A 14,693-nucleotide genomic window follows, 5' to 3' on the forward strand; every position below is an offset into this window, starting at 1 on the left:
ACAAATACCAAAATGTTTATAAACAAATCCCAAATCCCTTGGTCCTACCCCCCCGACCATGAAAGGGGCTTAATAACCAAATTATAGGCAATATTAGGCATATGGTTGAATATGACATCAATTCAAGGCATTTAATACCAATTTAAGTAATACGTTTCTAATCCCGACCCATCCCACTTGTCCCACACAAGCGACACTTCTATCCCTCAAATGAACAGATCTGGTCAACCTAACAGTGACTCAAGTCGCACATCCACACATACAATTTATGATTGAGCTCTGTCCGTTTGACACGGCAAACAAATTTCCTGCAGCAAATGAGATTCTTTGGCCTTACTAAGACCATATCGTTACTGTCGGCCAGAAACGTTTTATTGCATGCCCTGGCCTACTTCATCAAGGGTCGCACAATAGCAGTGAAAATAGCATGGGCTATATATTGCGCCACCCCTTAACCCTTATCCCTAAACTAATTTGCCATGTTTTACTATTTCAAAAAACCTTTTAAAACAGTTCAAATAGCCGATTGAATTATTTTAAAATGTTTTTCAAAATAGTAAAAAATTCCAACTATGTTTAGGGATAAGGGTCAAGGGTCAACTTGCAGCCCCATATCTACAAGTTTTGGACGTACGAGGTTTCCAGCTGACTTTGACAAAAATTGCATGCGCAACATACTTCATAAAACATGTTTCGAGATCTGCTATTTTCAAAAGATCTTTGCACATTTTGAATAGGACTTTTAACTGTAACAGCATATTTCTACATTGTGGTTTTGCTACTTTTACTTACTTTACTTTAATGTTTATTTTGCTTATTAGCAATAAAACATTTGTTCTATTCAAACACATTGTAGTATTATCTACCTTTCATCGTTTTGAAAGAAAAATATTTACCTTGTATAGGTGCCTTTCTTTCATTATTCTCGAGGCAAAATAAATCACCTATATCACGGTCCCTGCACATGTGCGGGGGTACTGTCGCAAAGAAAAATAACACATGCAAGTTTTTTTCCGCCAAAATAAACTTTGGCCTTTATATTTTAAGGACGTTGTGCTTATAATGCTTACAAGAAGTTTCCCTATCTGTAGTCATGGATTACTTTGTTGGAACTCGTCTGATGGAAATAACTTTTAATGACCTGCGGCTGCGTCGAGTGGAGTGGAGTAAACGTCACAACGTAGGCTAATTAATGCTCATTTATTAATCTAATAATGGTACCCGCTGAATATACACTTCATGGAGTACTTTTTTTGGACCTTGTGGTCTGATGTAAATAAATACATAATATATAAAAACTATAAGCTAATCAAAATGTTAATTTATTCATATGATAATTTATTCCCGCGAATATAAACATAAATGCAGATGGATCTCCGTTACAGCAGTGTTGGGTCAGACTTTCTCCCGTTGCATTGATCGTTCAGCCTAGCATCAATTGAATGTTTTAGTACTCGGTTCAAAGTATCGGGCCCGGTTCCGATACCGAGTAAGAGTACTTTAGGGTGGTATCGGCCCGAGTACCCGATACCAGTATCGATATCGGCACAACTCTAGAAATGAGAGGCGCTCTTGTCATCGTACATCAATTTATGTTGGTGGACATTTGAAATTGCTACATAAGGTACATAAGGTGCAGGTCCCTTATTGGCCAAGCGCTTCCACCAACATAGCCAATTTGCTCGTTTACATATGACGTAAGTTTTCCCTTCAATGTCAATGGCGTTTAATGTTTTGATGTTTAATTTACGTCATATTTAGCGGAATTATCAGCTCTTATCATCATACATCATCATGCATCATCGATCTCATACTGGCCAATACGAATGCCGGTTGCCTGTGATTGGTTAGCTGATTTGCTCGTTTACATATGTACATTTTCCCTTCAATGTCAATGGCGTTTAATGTTTTGGTGTTTAATTTACGTCATATTTAGCGGAATTCTGACGTCATTTCTCTGTTCATTGTCAATAGCAAATTTAGCGGGCATTTGACCTCAATTCCCCTTTCCTTGTCAATGGCAAATCTTTGGACGTGTGGAGACAAAAGCTGTTTATAGAAGGGGCTAGCGCCCCTTAAAAATAGAGTTCTGGTCTCCAGTGTGGTCATGGCACATCTGAGTGTGTGTGTGTGTGTGTGTGTGTGTGTGTGTGTGTGTGTGTGTGTGTGTGTGTGTGTGTGTGTGTGTGTGTGTGTGTGTGTGTGCACGTGTGTATACTGAATATCCTCAGCTCTGTGATAAGTCTCTTCTTATCCATGAAGGTCAAACCAGGAAATGTGTGTAATTGGATTTTTAACTGTGGGGTTGCTATGGGGATGAGTTTGTGTTTTGAAACTCGAACCCTGCTGAGTTGCCACAGTCACTGTAGGTTAGACCAAACAAAAGAGGTACGGTTTTGGGTTAAGCTAGGCTACATATAATTTATGTTGTTCTATTTATTGTTTTACTGTAAGAAATGTGAAATTGCACTTGAGAATATGTTATAGTGGGATGTCGCTAGGCAACAGGCCACCAGGTGAGCATTATAGCCCAGAGAGCCAGTGGGGAAGAGGCACAACACAGTCAAGAAGACCACGCCTTCTCCGCATCATAGATGGGCAATACTACCCCACCCACGTCCTCAATCAAGTTTAATGCTACTCACCTGTGTGGCTTGGGGAGAGTATAAAAGGCTGCAGCGGCTGCCTCTGCGCTCATTCCTCACTGACTCTCGAGAGGGACAGATCGGGCATGCTCGGCGGTAAGCAACATCTCACTCATTCTCTACCAAGTGTGAATAATAATAAGTCTGATAAAAATACTAATACGCGTGTTTCCTTTTATAGGTAACCCCCCACCCCGATTGAATCTTGTGACAAAGTTCCACTACCCCATGCCTGTGTATAGTTCCCCCACGAAGTGTGATATTCAGAAAGCCAGACTCACCCTGCCCTGTTAGGGAAAGAAACCTACAGTACCTACCTCGTCAAACCCACCTGGTAAACCTGACTGGTGCTCCTCCGGGAAGACAAAGACGATGAATCTAAAAGGGAAAGATAAGGCTTTAAAGATAGAGTGCCATGATTTTTTTTCCACCCTAAAACATAATCATCAGGTCTTATTGTTATATAAGGAGGAAGAAGTTTTTCCAAAAAGTGTACAGTATTTGTTAAAATGACGTTTTTATGTGGGCACCTCCACCAGTTCATTAAGTATATAACTGGTTTGCCTGGTGGGTGGTGATGGGTGGTGATCCACCTGAACTTAAGCCGCACCCACAGCTATAGTTGTATGATAAAGGGGGATGAGTTAGGGGAGCGGCTGATAATGTGATGTCACTATATTACTGGTTTTTTTCATTGGCACGTTTGACTGTCAAGGGTTCAGCCTCCAGGAAGGAACCCTATATACAAAGGAAATACATCATTGTACATAAAAACGACTCCAGGGTGTCTAATGAAGTACTGTCACCTCATAGACCCATGAAAAACTGGAAAAAATACAAAAATTGTGGCACAGATTTCAGTTAGTTCATGCCTGTTTGCATTCGTTAGCAGCTGTTAAAAACCGAGTCTGTAAGAATAAACGGTCATGCTGGCCAGACCTTGAACACTATTGAGTTTTGTGTTTGCTCAGTGTCCACAATATATATATATTTATTAATTTCCTCTACTCTAAAATGATATATTATAAACTTCTATTACATCTTTCTATTATAAAAAATATCTCAAAATGTGCTTTACTGGCATGATCACTATTTCAAGTGCAATCTCTTATAAATCAACAACCAAACGAGTTTGCAGTCCATATCCATCCATAGATCCAAGACTGATCAAAACAAACCAAACTGCCTCTTTACCATGTGTCTCATGTCCCCATGTGAAACTTACACCTCTGACACAGATATGGCTGCAGGGCTTAAGTGGCCCTAACACGAGGCTGTCACGTCGCCGCCTGAACACACATAATACGGCTGCTTGCGTCCCTCCCTATAGAAAATACCCCATGCACCTTATTTTGTGTTTTGCCACCTGGGATTTGTGCTTCTAACTAAAGCACTGGCTAGTGAAAACACGTTGATGATTATTAAATAATGTGTTTACCGTGGGCACAGACAGAAATACATATTCAACGGGAACACTGTGTGTATAGGCAATGGCCTGACTTCACATTAGCGTATTAGCATGCGTGAAACAATCACTAAGTAATGTGTTGTTTGACAAAACTGTGTCAAGTAGATTATGAATTGATATTCCAGCAGTTTTCCAGTATATGTTCAGTGTCGTGTGAGTTTACAAAGCAAGTAACCCAAATGTGTAATTTTGTGTAACACTGACCTTGCTCCTGCAGGGAGCAGGGAGCTTTTTCAGTTCAGCTCAACCCAGCTGATGGCTGCCCACAGAGGGCGCGGAACATTTAGGTGTTATGTGTCTTGTCCAAGGACACGTCGACCAGTTATATTCTAAACAATGTCGGCCAGGAACTGTCACACACACACACACACACACACAGACACACACACACACACACACACACACACACACACACACACACACACACACACACACACACACACACACACACACACACACACGTTGGTTTTAGCGTTGTCCCAGCGTTGATCACCAAGTTCTGAACAATGAGACTATTAATGTGTTGTGTTTTTATAGTGTCATTGTGCCTATTTTTAATGCTGAATATTTGCATTGGTGAAGCTATGAAACTTGACCACTCTAACGGGTGCTAATTTTGATTCTTACAATTTGTATCTATACATTTTTTTAAAGCCTAAAGCACCTTTTTCGTAAAATGAGCTATGCATAAACCTGACTTGCTTATTACTTCTGTGCTGTTGGAGACATACAGTGCACAGTATTGTATAGGCACCATACAGTATATACTGTATGTAGTGTATAGGCACAGCACCACAGCTACAGTATGGCCAGGAAGCTAGCCAGCTATAGCTAACTAACTACAGTATAAGTGGGTCAGCTGGACTGTGATGTAACAGTACAGCAGACAGACAGAGAGCAGACAACACTGAAGAGGAGGATTAACAGTCAACTCTTGTCTGTTGCATTCTCTACGTGTGTGTGTGTGTGTGTGTGTGTGTGTGTGCGCGCGTGCGTGCGTGCGTGCGTGTGCGCATGGGTGTGTGTGTGTGTGTGTGTGTGTGTGTGTGTGAGTACATGTGTAAGGCTGGGTGAGCATACATTGTGTAGCCTATAGTAGTGCATGAGTCCTAACTCCTATTGTATGTGGGAGGGTCTGTTTGAGTGCATAAGCTGTGTGCAATGCGTGTTTGCGTGTGTGTGTGTGTGTGCATGTTCTGCATACGTGGTAGACATGGGTGGTTGTGTTTGTACACGGGGTGGGTGGATGAAATGGTGCATACTGCCTACTCAATGTGTGTCTGTCTAATATATCTGTCTGTTTCTCCTCGGCTCAGCAGGTTGAGCAATGATCTAATTTTGCACGCAGACATTGTACATTAGCATATGCACAAAATGACTACGACTGTTTTTCACTTTCCCACTGTTTATTAGGGTTTTCATGTAATCATCTGAGATTGTGAGTTTGGCCTATGGGATCTGTCGTTGTCATGGTTACAGCCCGGATGAAGCCGCGTATAGGCTGGAATAAAATATTGAAATATTGATATTGGGTATCTCTTGTATTTCAGTTGCTACTTTTGTATAATTTGTCGCAGAGGTCATCAACTATGATCAACATGTGGGCTTGTGCTGGACATTTTCTTCAATCGAATGTTTGATGTCTTGCCAGGGACACGTTTGTCCGTGGACAACCATGATGACCCCACTCCGTTCGTATTTCAGTGGTACTTTTGTGTCGTTTGTGGGAGGCGACAGTGTTCCTTCATTATTGATGTCAGTGTGAGCCCTGGTGAAACACCTCAGATGAAGGTGCTTTGTAGTGTAAACAATGATCAGTTCCATGTTCATCTCATCTCTCATCCCAGCTGTTCCCTTCATCCACCTCTCTGTTTCTCTCCCCGATTGTCTCTCTCTCGCTCATTCTCAATCATTTGCCCTCCGTCCGTGTGTGTGTACGTGTGTGTCTGTCCATCCGTCCGTTACCAGCTAATCTCCAGCACCGTTAATCCGGTCGATGCCAAACTTTGCACACACTCCTGGATGCCAACGATTTCCAGAATGGCCTGTTATAGCGCCACCATGAGGCAGAATTTCACATTTTTACCTCCTAGAGCATAGGAGGCAGTCATGGGCAACCGTAGCCTACACACAGACAGAGGTACAGCATTATAGAGAATTGTGGTAGCTGACTGGTCTGTCTTGAGAGACATTTAAATCACTTAATGTAAAGATTAAGAACTGTATTCCAAAAAATGTCCAGGCATTTCACTCATATGTTTACAGTATCAAGAATAAACTGATGTGGGGCGGCGGTGGCTCAGGGGTAGAGTGGCTGGAATCTGGATGGTAACCGCAAGGTTGCCTGTTACGAACCCGGGCTCCTTGAGCAAGACACTGAACCCCAAATTGCTCCTGATGTGCTGGTTGGTGCCTTGCATGGTTTCCGCCACCATCGGTGTATGAATGTGTGTGTGAATATGTAAAGCACCTTGGATAAAGGTGCTATAAATGCACCATTTACTATTTAATAAGAATATATAAGAATTTACCCAAAGAGTCAGAAAATACTAGCCACCTACAAATCAGTCTATCAAATATAATTAAATATCATCATAAACAATAGCTACAGAGCCACGTACATCCCTGACAGAATGCCTGGAAATATTTTGAAGTCAGAACCGACGTGATTTTGACGTCAAACTTTGGTATTAATTGCTCGATCCACCAGGGTGCGAGGAACGGCGTTTACTGCTCCACATTATAAATAAACAACAGTATCTCTCTGTTGTGGAAAATAAAATTCTCTGCGGAGGGGAACTTTCTCTTTTTGGTCTTGTTTCAAATAAGCAATTCTTGTCAATTAGGCTTTGAAGTCTTCCTCGTAGATCAAAGCTTAATCGCACAAATCTACCCCCTCCTCCCCACAAATGCACCACAGCCTTGTAAACACTATCTGAACCTAATTTTAACACTTGTTAAACAAAGGCGAGATGTCAAATCAATTAGCCCATTGCTTGCCCCATCCCTGTCTCCCCAGCCCACCCCCAACAGCACACCAATCATTTTACACACATGGAGGAGGGAGCTCTGAATCTCCGACAAACAAGCAAGCTGCCGTCCTCAGAAGTCAGAGCTCTGATGAGTGGCACGTCACATTGATTATGTCTGACCAATGTGGCCATGGTAGCGTTTCCTCCAGTACTCAATTTATTTATTTGTTGTAGGCCTACTGGTCCTCTATTTTCAAATGCTGGGTGTAGGCTACTAAGTGCTTTCTAGAATAATGGGCAAATTAAAATCGCATTGTGTTTGTGACGCATAATAGCCTACTTGTAAGAGGTTTTATGAGCTATATACCGTATGCATGGTTGAGGTCATTGGGGCACTATACAGATTATTTGGCAGCGATTGTTTCAATGATTGTTCAACTACAAGCTCACAAGTAGATCTGCTGTTTTTGTGCCCCCTGGCCCAGAATAGGGATGCTGATTAAATGTCAATTATGAAGTTAATTTCAATTGTAGTGGAAATACTATTCTCAAGTTTTCCTCGTGATACTTTTACATAATTTTTGGAAATGTTACTCAAAAACCGTAATATATAACTATTACTAGTTACTTAATATTTTATTTTTTATATTATTACTTTACATCCCTGCCAAAAGTAACTTGTTTCTTTACTTTTTTCCCTCGCCCCCCGTAATTGCATTTTTTGCCCCCAAAAGTCTCACACTGCCCAATTTGTTCCAGATGGTTTAAGGGCCACCCTTCATCCGCTCTAGTCTAGATCTAGATCAGCAGCTTGCAAAGCAACTCTATCTCAACCACCAAGGCTTATGAAAAAAGTAATGAGTTACTTTTGGAAAATATAGTAACTGTAATATTATTGTGAAAGTAATTAGTTATATATTACTACTTACTGAAAAAAATATTTCTTTAAGTAATAAGTTACTTTAGTTACTTTCCAACATTCAGGGATGAAAAGGTTATTGAGAACAACTGCCTTATTGAATCTCTACATTACACCCACATTGTTCATGTGAAGCAGTTTGTTTATGTAATTTTAAAATCAATATTGTCATCTTGCACGTACACCGGGTCTCTGACAATGGAGGAAGAAGTCATTGCAAATTGTGAAGCAGATCTTTCCAGGTATCGTTATCTTTCTTCAATCTTTTTTGACATTTTCAACCTATTTCTCTGGGCCTGCCGTGTACCCAGGCTGGCTATTATAGAGACATCTCTGCCGGTGCCTAATCAGTATTTCTGTGTTTGGCTTATTAATTATCTAGTTTGGTAGCATCTCCCAGGCGCCTGGTGAGAAGAATCAGAGGCTGACGAGCTGTGTGACTGTGTCATGATCAATTTCACAGTGAACAGCGGCAACAGCCTCTGCCATGTCATTGATAATTAGGCTGCACCCATTGCTTAACGCACCATGGCCTCTATTCTCGTCCATACCCCTTAGCCCTAAACTACTTTGCCTTTTTTAATATTTTGAAAATAGCTGATCTACATTGACACGTTGTGAGCTTGTAGATTGGCTATTTTATTTTAACTATTCTAAAATGTTTTTCAAGTAAAAAAAAGTTTTTAGGCATAAGGAGTTCAGTGTGTCAGGGTGGATGGTGGCACTCCACATACTGTAGAGGAAAGTTATTTTGTGCATGTGTGCGTGTGCATGCATGCGTGCATGTGAGATAGAGAGAGAGAGATGATGACTTATACTACATTGGCATGGTAAGTTATGCATTCGAATATTTCATACTTGATTTAAATCTTGCTCCAGTTGAGCCATGCACTCGAGTGGTTTACCATTATTTCTGATAATACTGTATCTGGAAGTTTTGCTGGATTTTGAGGGTGCAGAGGGAAATATAGCACACTTGACGCTTACTATAGTATATTGTATATTTTAGACTATTCTCTTCTATTCTTGCACAGTAGAGGCCATGCAGACATTGAATCCTTGGAGAGTGGTCTTAATGGTACTGTTGGAGCCAGTTTTATGTTTTCTTTATTTGTTCATTTGGATTATTAGAAGCCTCCACCTCTAATTAGAATCCCTGGTATGTCATGTCAATTTAGTGCACTTCCTGTCTAATTTCTCCCCTTCAAAGTAAAAGCTCCCCTGCAGTGATTTGGAACAGTTATTTGTAACTTTTATTTTGAAAGGTTCACTGGGATCCAGGAAGGGCCGTAGCTTGTTAAAGGTCACTTGACATGCATTTAGGGAACAATAGAAAATGTTTGGTGAGGCTGGGAAGGCATACAGTTTTTGACCGCACTTGCTTACTTATTTCATATACTTATTATTATGTTTTGTTTGTAGATATTTGGAGTTAATAAATATTCTTCAGTTGAGCCACAATTCTTCTCTGCACCTTTTTTCTGTTGGATGGAGTACGAGTCAAAACACCCCAGGGCCCTCACCATGTGGATTTAGAGGTTTGGATATCGAATGCCTCTACAGGTAGGCCTACTAAGGATCTAAATGTCTCCATGTTGGTAGACGGACAGCAAAACAGATTGTAATGCTTCTCTGTCTCTCTCTCTCTCTCTCTCTCTCTCTCTCTCTCTCTCTTTGTGTGTGTGTGTGTGTGTGTGTCTCTCTCTCTCTCTCCCTCTCTCTCTCCCTCTCTCTCTCTCTCTCTCTCTCTGTAGACAGATAACTTTAATTAAACAATTTGAAAGACCTGCTGAAGTGCTGATTAATTACCCCTAGCTGGTACTGCTGCTGTTCAACCCACCACCAGTCTTGGGTGAGGGTTCACAAAAACATCTAATAAACAGTTTACTGTAAATTTGGGAAAAGGAAAGATGAATGAAAATGAATGAGAACAGAGGACAGAGTTTTCTTCAGTTAATAGGACTAGGAACGGTATAGGAATAGTAGGATGGTAGAAAATAAGACAAGATTAATGTATGATTATGGGACTGACATTTATCTCCTTGACCCAGTGCATACATGTGTGTTGAATCTCATCTGCATAAGTAAGCACACACGCACACAGTGATACCCAAGTTGATACTATGATTGATTATCAATTACTTTATCAGGTAGACATATGTCTGTGCACAATGATACGAGATGCATGTTCATTCTGGTCTTTACCATCTCTTGTATCTTCCGGTCACATAATGTGTCCAACAATGTATATATTCTCTACGCGTGTGTAATAACTTCAGAACTTATCATGTGATACTGCCTGGTGTCATTTTGTTCTCCGAGCTTGTCACACTCAACTGCACCGTCACTCAGAGTCACCTCCCTTAAGTTAGAGGGAGACTCTTAGGACCATGGAGGGTCAACTAAATTCACATAATTTATTCTTACCCATACTGTACCTGTTCTGTTTTTCTTGCTTACTGTGGGCCAAGTTAATTTGAAACAACAAATACAAAGGATGCATTCAATTAATCCTGTGAGTATTTTTTATCTCTCTTTTTAAAGTTCAAAATTAACAATGGGCCATAACACTCAAATTAACACAGATTGGGATTTCATGTGCGGCAGCATGGCCAGATGGCTCGCTCGCTCACTTGCTCTCTGGTGGCCAGGCAGTGCAGCTGAGGACGCAGCCTCTTCCAGAGAGGATTAGAAGGAATCTAGGCCAGAGAGACACAGAGAGAGAGAGGGGCAGCTCTCTGACTTGCCGCCGGTACTGCTGTCGTGTTTTAGAGCACTTTTTCTATTTAAGGAAGGATAAAGCTACATAGAGAGAGAGAGAGAGAGAGAGAGAGAGAGAGAGAGAGTGTGTGTGTACATGCACAGTCACTGTAAGAAGGGAAATGCCCAGCTGGAGATGAAGAGGGAAAGTGGACTGGGTAAGCATGCTTTGGCAGATCCACATGCATTCCTTCCACCTTTAGACATGAGTCATTCACTGATTTGTTAGAGGTTAGGCTAACCCTTTGCCTGACAATCCTAATGAAACCATTTAAAAAAATAGCGGTGAATGAAAATTGCATGGTTGTAGGAAATTCCTTTCTATATGAATATTGATTGATTACACTAGTTTAGTTCATAACAAGTCAGTCCGAGATAAAAATGGAACAAGATCATTGCTGCAAAGTAGAATGAAGTAGTGGATGATGGTGATTAAGTATTTCGCATTTATCCTCACATCCACCAATACATTGAGGAACATTAAAAAAGTTGGTCCCACTTTAGTGTATGTTAAAAAACCTGATGTATACCTGATTGAGGGGATGGAACTGGTCAGAATAACGTGTTCCTTAAGTTCCACACGCTACGTCCGGCCAGGGAAACTCTCCCCTGTCAGGTGAAAAGAAGCAGCTTGGTCTCCTCATGCATAGAAGGAAGTATGAGGTCAGTCCGCTGCCCCCCCAGGTTGGCAGAGGAAGTGTAGTGCCCAGGATTACTTATTGGATAATTGACACTGGGTGAAAAAATTGGTTACAAAATTGTGGGATAAAAGATAATAAAAATAAATAAAAATAACGTAAAGTAATATAACACAAAACAAAAAACACTTTTTGAAGAAAGTTCACATTTCTTGTACATCTGCAGTGTAAGTGCTCTCACATCAGATGAAATTACACACAGTCAAGTGCACACAAACAAACGGATAGAAGAATCTTATTGTAATCAAGCATTTCATACAGGCGTAATTCATGTACTGGTATAAGAACTTAAGTGTACCATACATGATCCAAAGTTGTTATACATGTGGATTTACAGTACCAAAACTGGTAACAATGCATAATTAAGGTAGACGCTTAAAATATAGTGGGCCCGAAATGTTTACTGACAATTCTTAATTGATCTGTGTGCTGAAGGTGGTGGAGTTTTTAAAATTAAATGGGAGTAGATAACTGACGCTTTAACAAAGAGTTACATAAACAGAGGAAATATGGAGTTGATTGATTCAATTAGGGGAATTTGTTCCATGTACTGTCAAGAAACAAAGAAGATAGTCTTTGTGGACTTTCCACTAGCTAGAAATGGAGAACCCAAATCAATAGCAAGTGTAATGTAAATATTGAAGTTCAAACTGATACTTGATACAATGCTACTGCATGCATACACAAGCATTTTTGTCTCTGTGTAAGCAGAGAAATTCAAATGCAACGTTTGGAGCTAAGTCGGTATTCAAAGACCTAGACTCCATCTGGGAAGTGGCAAACTTGGCCGTTTTCCTGGCGTTGCCGTGGAGAAGAAACTGGGTCTGTGTGAAAATTGCAGGACTGGAGATACTTGCCTGGCTTCGATAATCATTTTCATCACAGCCTTGCTTTTGCCAATGAGGAGGGGTATAACAACGTTTGTTTTGTGTGTGTGTGTGTGTGTGTGTGTGTGTGTGTGTGTGTGGCGGGGGGAGGGGGGCTGTGCGAATAGGAGTCCTTCTGGCCACAGTGACGTTAGTGATGGAACGCACACACCGCAACTCCTAGGTGTTAAAAAAAGGGTAGTGTAAAAATAAAATTGGACCGTTTACAGTGCAGGGTCAGAGGAAAAAGTTTCTCATCAGTTGGGGTGATACCGCCATGCCCTTCCAATGGCCAGACCCCAGATAATCTCGTTTAGTAATCGTTCTTTACAAAAAAAACAAAAAACAAGCTCAACTTGGAAATTGGAAATCGAAAGGTAGAATTTAATTGACCATTTTGTGACCTTTGAAAACTGTAGCAGCCTGATAGCTATAACAGCCAAGGAAGGAAGGAGTGATGGGAAGGGTGTGTGTGTGTGTGTGTGTGTGTGTGTGTGTGTGTGTGTGTGTGTGTGTGTGTGTGTGTGTGTGTGAAACGAGTGAAATTATTATTGTCCTTAACTAACAAATCGGTATAGTAATCACACACACACACGTTTGTGTAAAGCACATTGAATTACCTTGTGGTTGAAATACAAATACATTTCCCTTGCCTTGCTTGTTTCACCCCAAAACGGCATTTTGTCATCCAAAATGCCACATTGCACTGTAGATCCATGACACTGATGAACAGATTACAAAAATTCATGGTAGTTGTTTCATTACAGTGTGGTTTCTAAACAAGGCTGTGTCCTTTTTAAAGACTATGTGTAACTCAATTGCAGATTGAGATTAATTACAAACGTGAAAAGTTGTTAGTGCACCCGCTCTCAGAGCCAGGAGGCTGTGTGTGTGAATGACAGACAACACCTTCTGTTTAGATTGGTGGATTTCAGCAACTCTCCAATTTCACAACCACACTCCACACAGCCAGACAGAAACGCCTATCAGGGAGCTGCTCTCTCCAAACTTAGTTTAGCTTCTTTTCAATTATTTTCTTTTGTCTTATTTTCTTGTCCTTTCTTTTCTTTTTCTTTTTCAATTGCAGGCTCATTATATCTTGTGTTTATGAGATTTTCTGCAGATGTGCTTCCAGCATCTCAGAGGAATTTGGTTTATTTTTAATATTAGCATTAAGATTTAAAAAGGAAAAATAAATAAAATAATCATAACAAAAACAAGCCCTTATGTGGTTTTGAGGCAAATGAAATGAAGTAATGCAGAGGGGTAAATTAGGAACATATGTGCATTCTTACTGCAAAATACAATTTAAGTAGGTTATCGCTAACGAGTAAACATGTTTCTCTGGAATCTCTGCATACAGAAAAGGTTAGTGGTTTCACACTGACAGGGGGAGAAGTTGTAATTTTTCGTACATTGACACAGCAGTCTGCCTGTCAAATATCCAGTCATCAGATTAATAAACAAAACACTGCTTTTATTATTTAGTATTTTTTCTCTTCTCTGAGGGCCTAACATTTTCTTATTCTGCCTTTAAAATTCATTTGCATTATGTGATGACTGAAACCAGCACTTCGGATGTTATTATAACAAAAAAACATGGGACGTATCCTCAGTGATGTATCCCAATGTCATCTGGGTTTCGGGTCTCTCGAACATCATAGCCCTCACTCAGGTGACCCAGCCGGGGTGATCAAGTCCCGTCTTACGTCCCAGTAGTTACCCTCGATCAATCCCATTAGGGAAAGACAGGGCCACACAATCCGTTGGAACTACTCCAGAACTACTCTGCCAGGGCTGGGAGGTACGCTTCTGGCGCATGGAAGGACTAGGCTCTGTGGGTTGACTCCTGTCCGGGCCTCTCCTACGTCTCATCAGTCATCATATGTCTTAACCAATATCAACCAAAATGCTCCTTATCAGACCATGCAATGGAGCAATATGGACATTTCCTACACTGCGAGTAGGCGACTAGGAAAGGCAGAAGCGAAACTACTGCCGCCGAAGCAAAAACAACGTGAAACTGTGCTATATGTAACCAGGGCACTAAGGCCCGGACACAGAATACCAGACTACGCCACTCTGGGAGTTTCACCCAGAGAATATACTGTAATAGCCCACTGGGCAATGATAAAAAAGGGGGAAGCAGAGAAGTGTAGTTCCAGTTTGAAATATATATTGTTTTATTATGTCGAATACAAAAGGTCAATTAAAAGAGACTTTAATCAAACAGGTCAATATAGAAAGGGGTCTAAAATGGCAATAACTTATAATAAATACCAGTAGCCGGGGGTACCAGGGGTGTCCTTACTGACAGGGGGAAGGCAGGGAGTGAGGGAGTGAGGGGAAAGAATCACCGCCACCA

Source organism: Protomyctophum bolini (genome assembly GCF_963924005.1).
Source record: "Protomyctophum bolini genome assembly, chromosome: 3".
Taxonomy (NCBI): Eukaryota; Metazoa; Chordata; class Actinopteri; order Myctophiformes; family Myctophidae; genus Protomyctophum; species Protomyctophum bolini.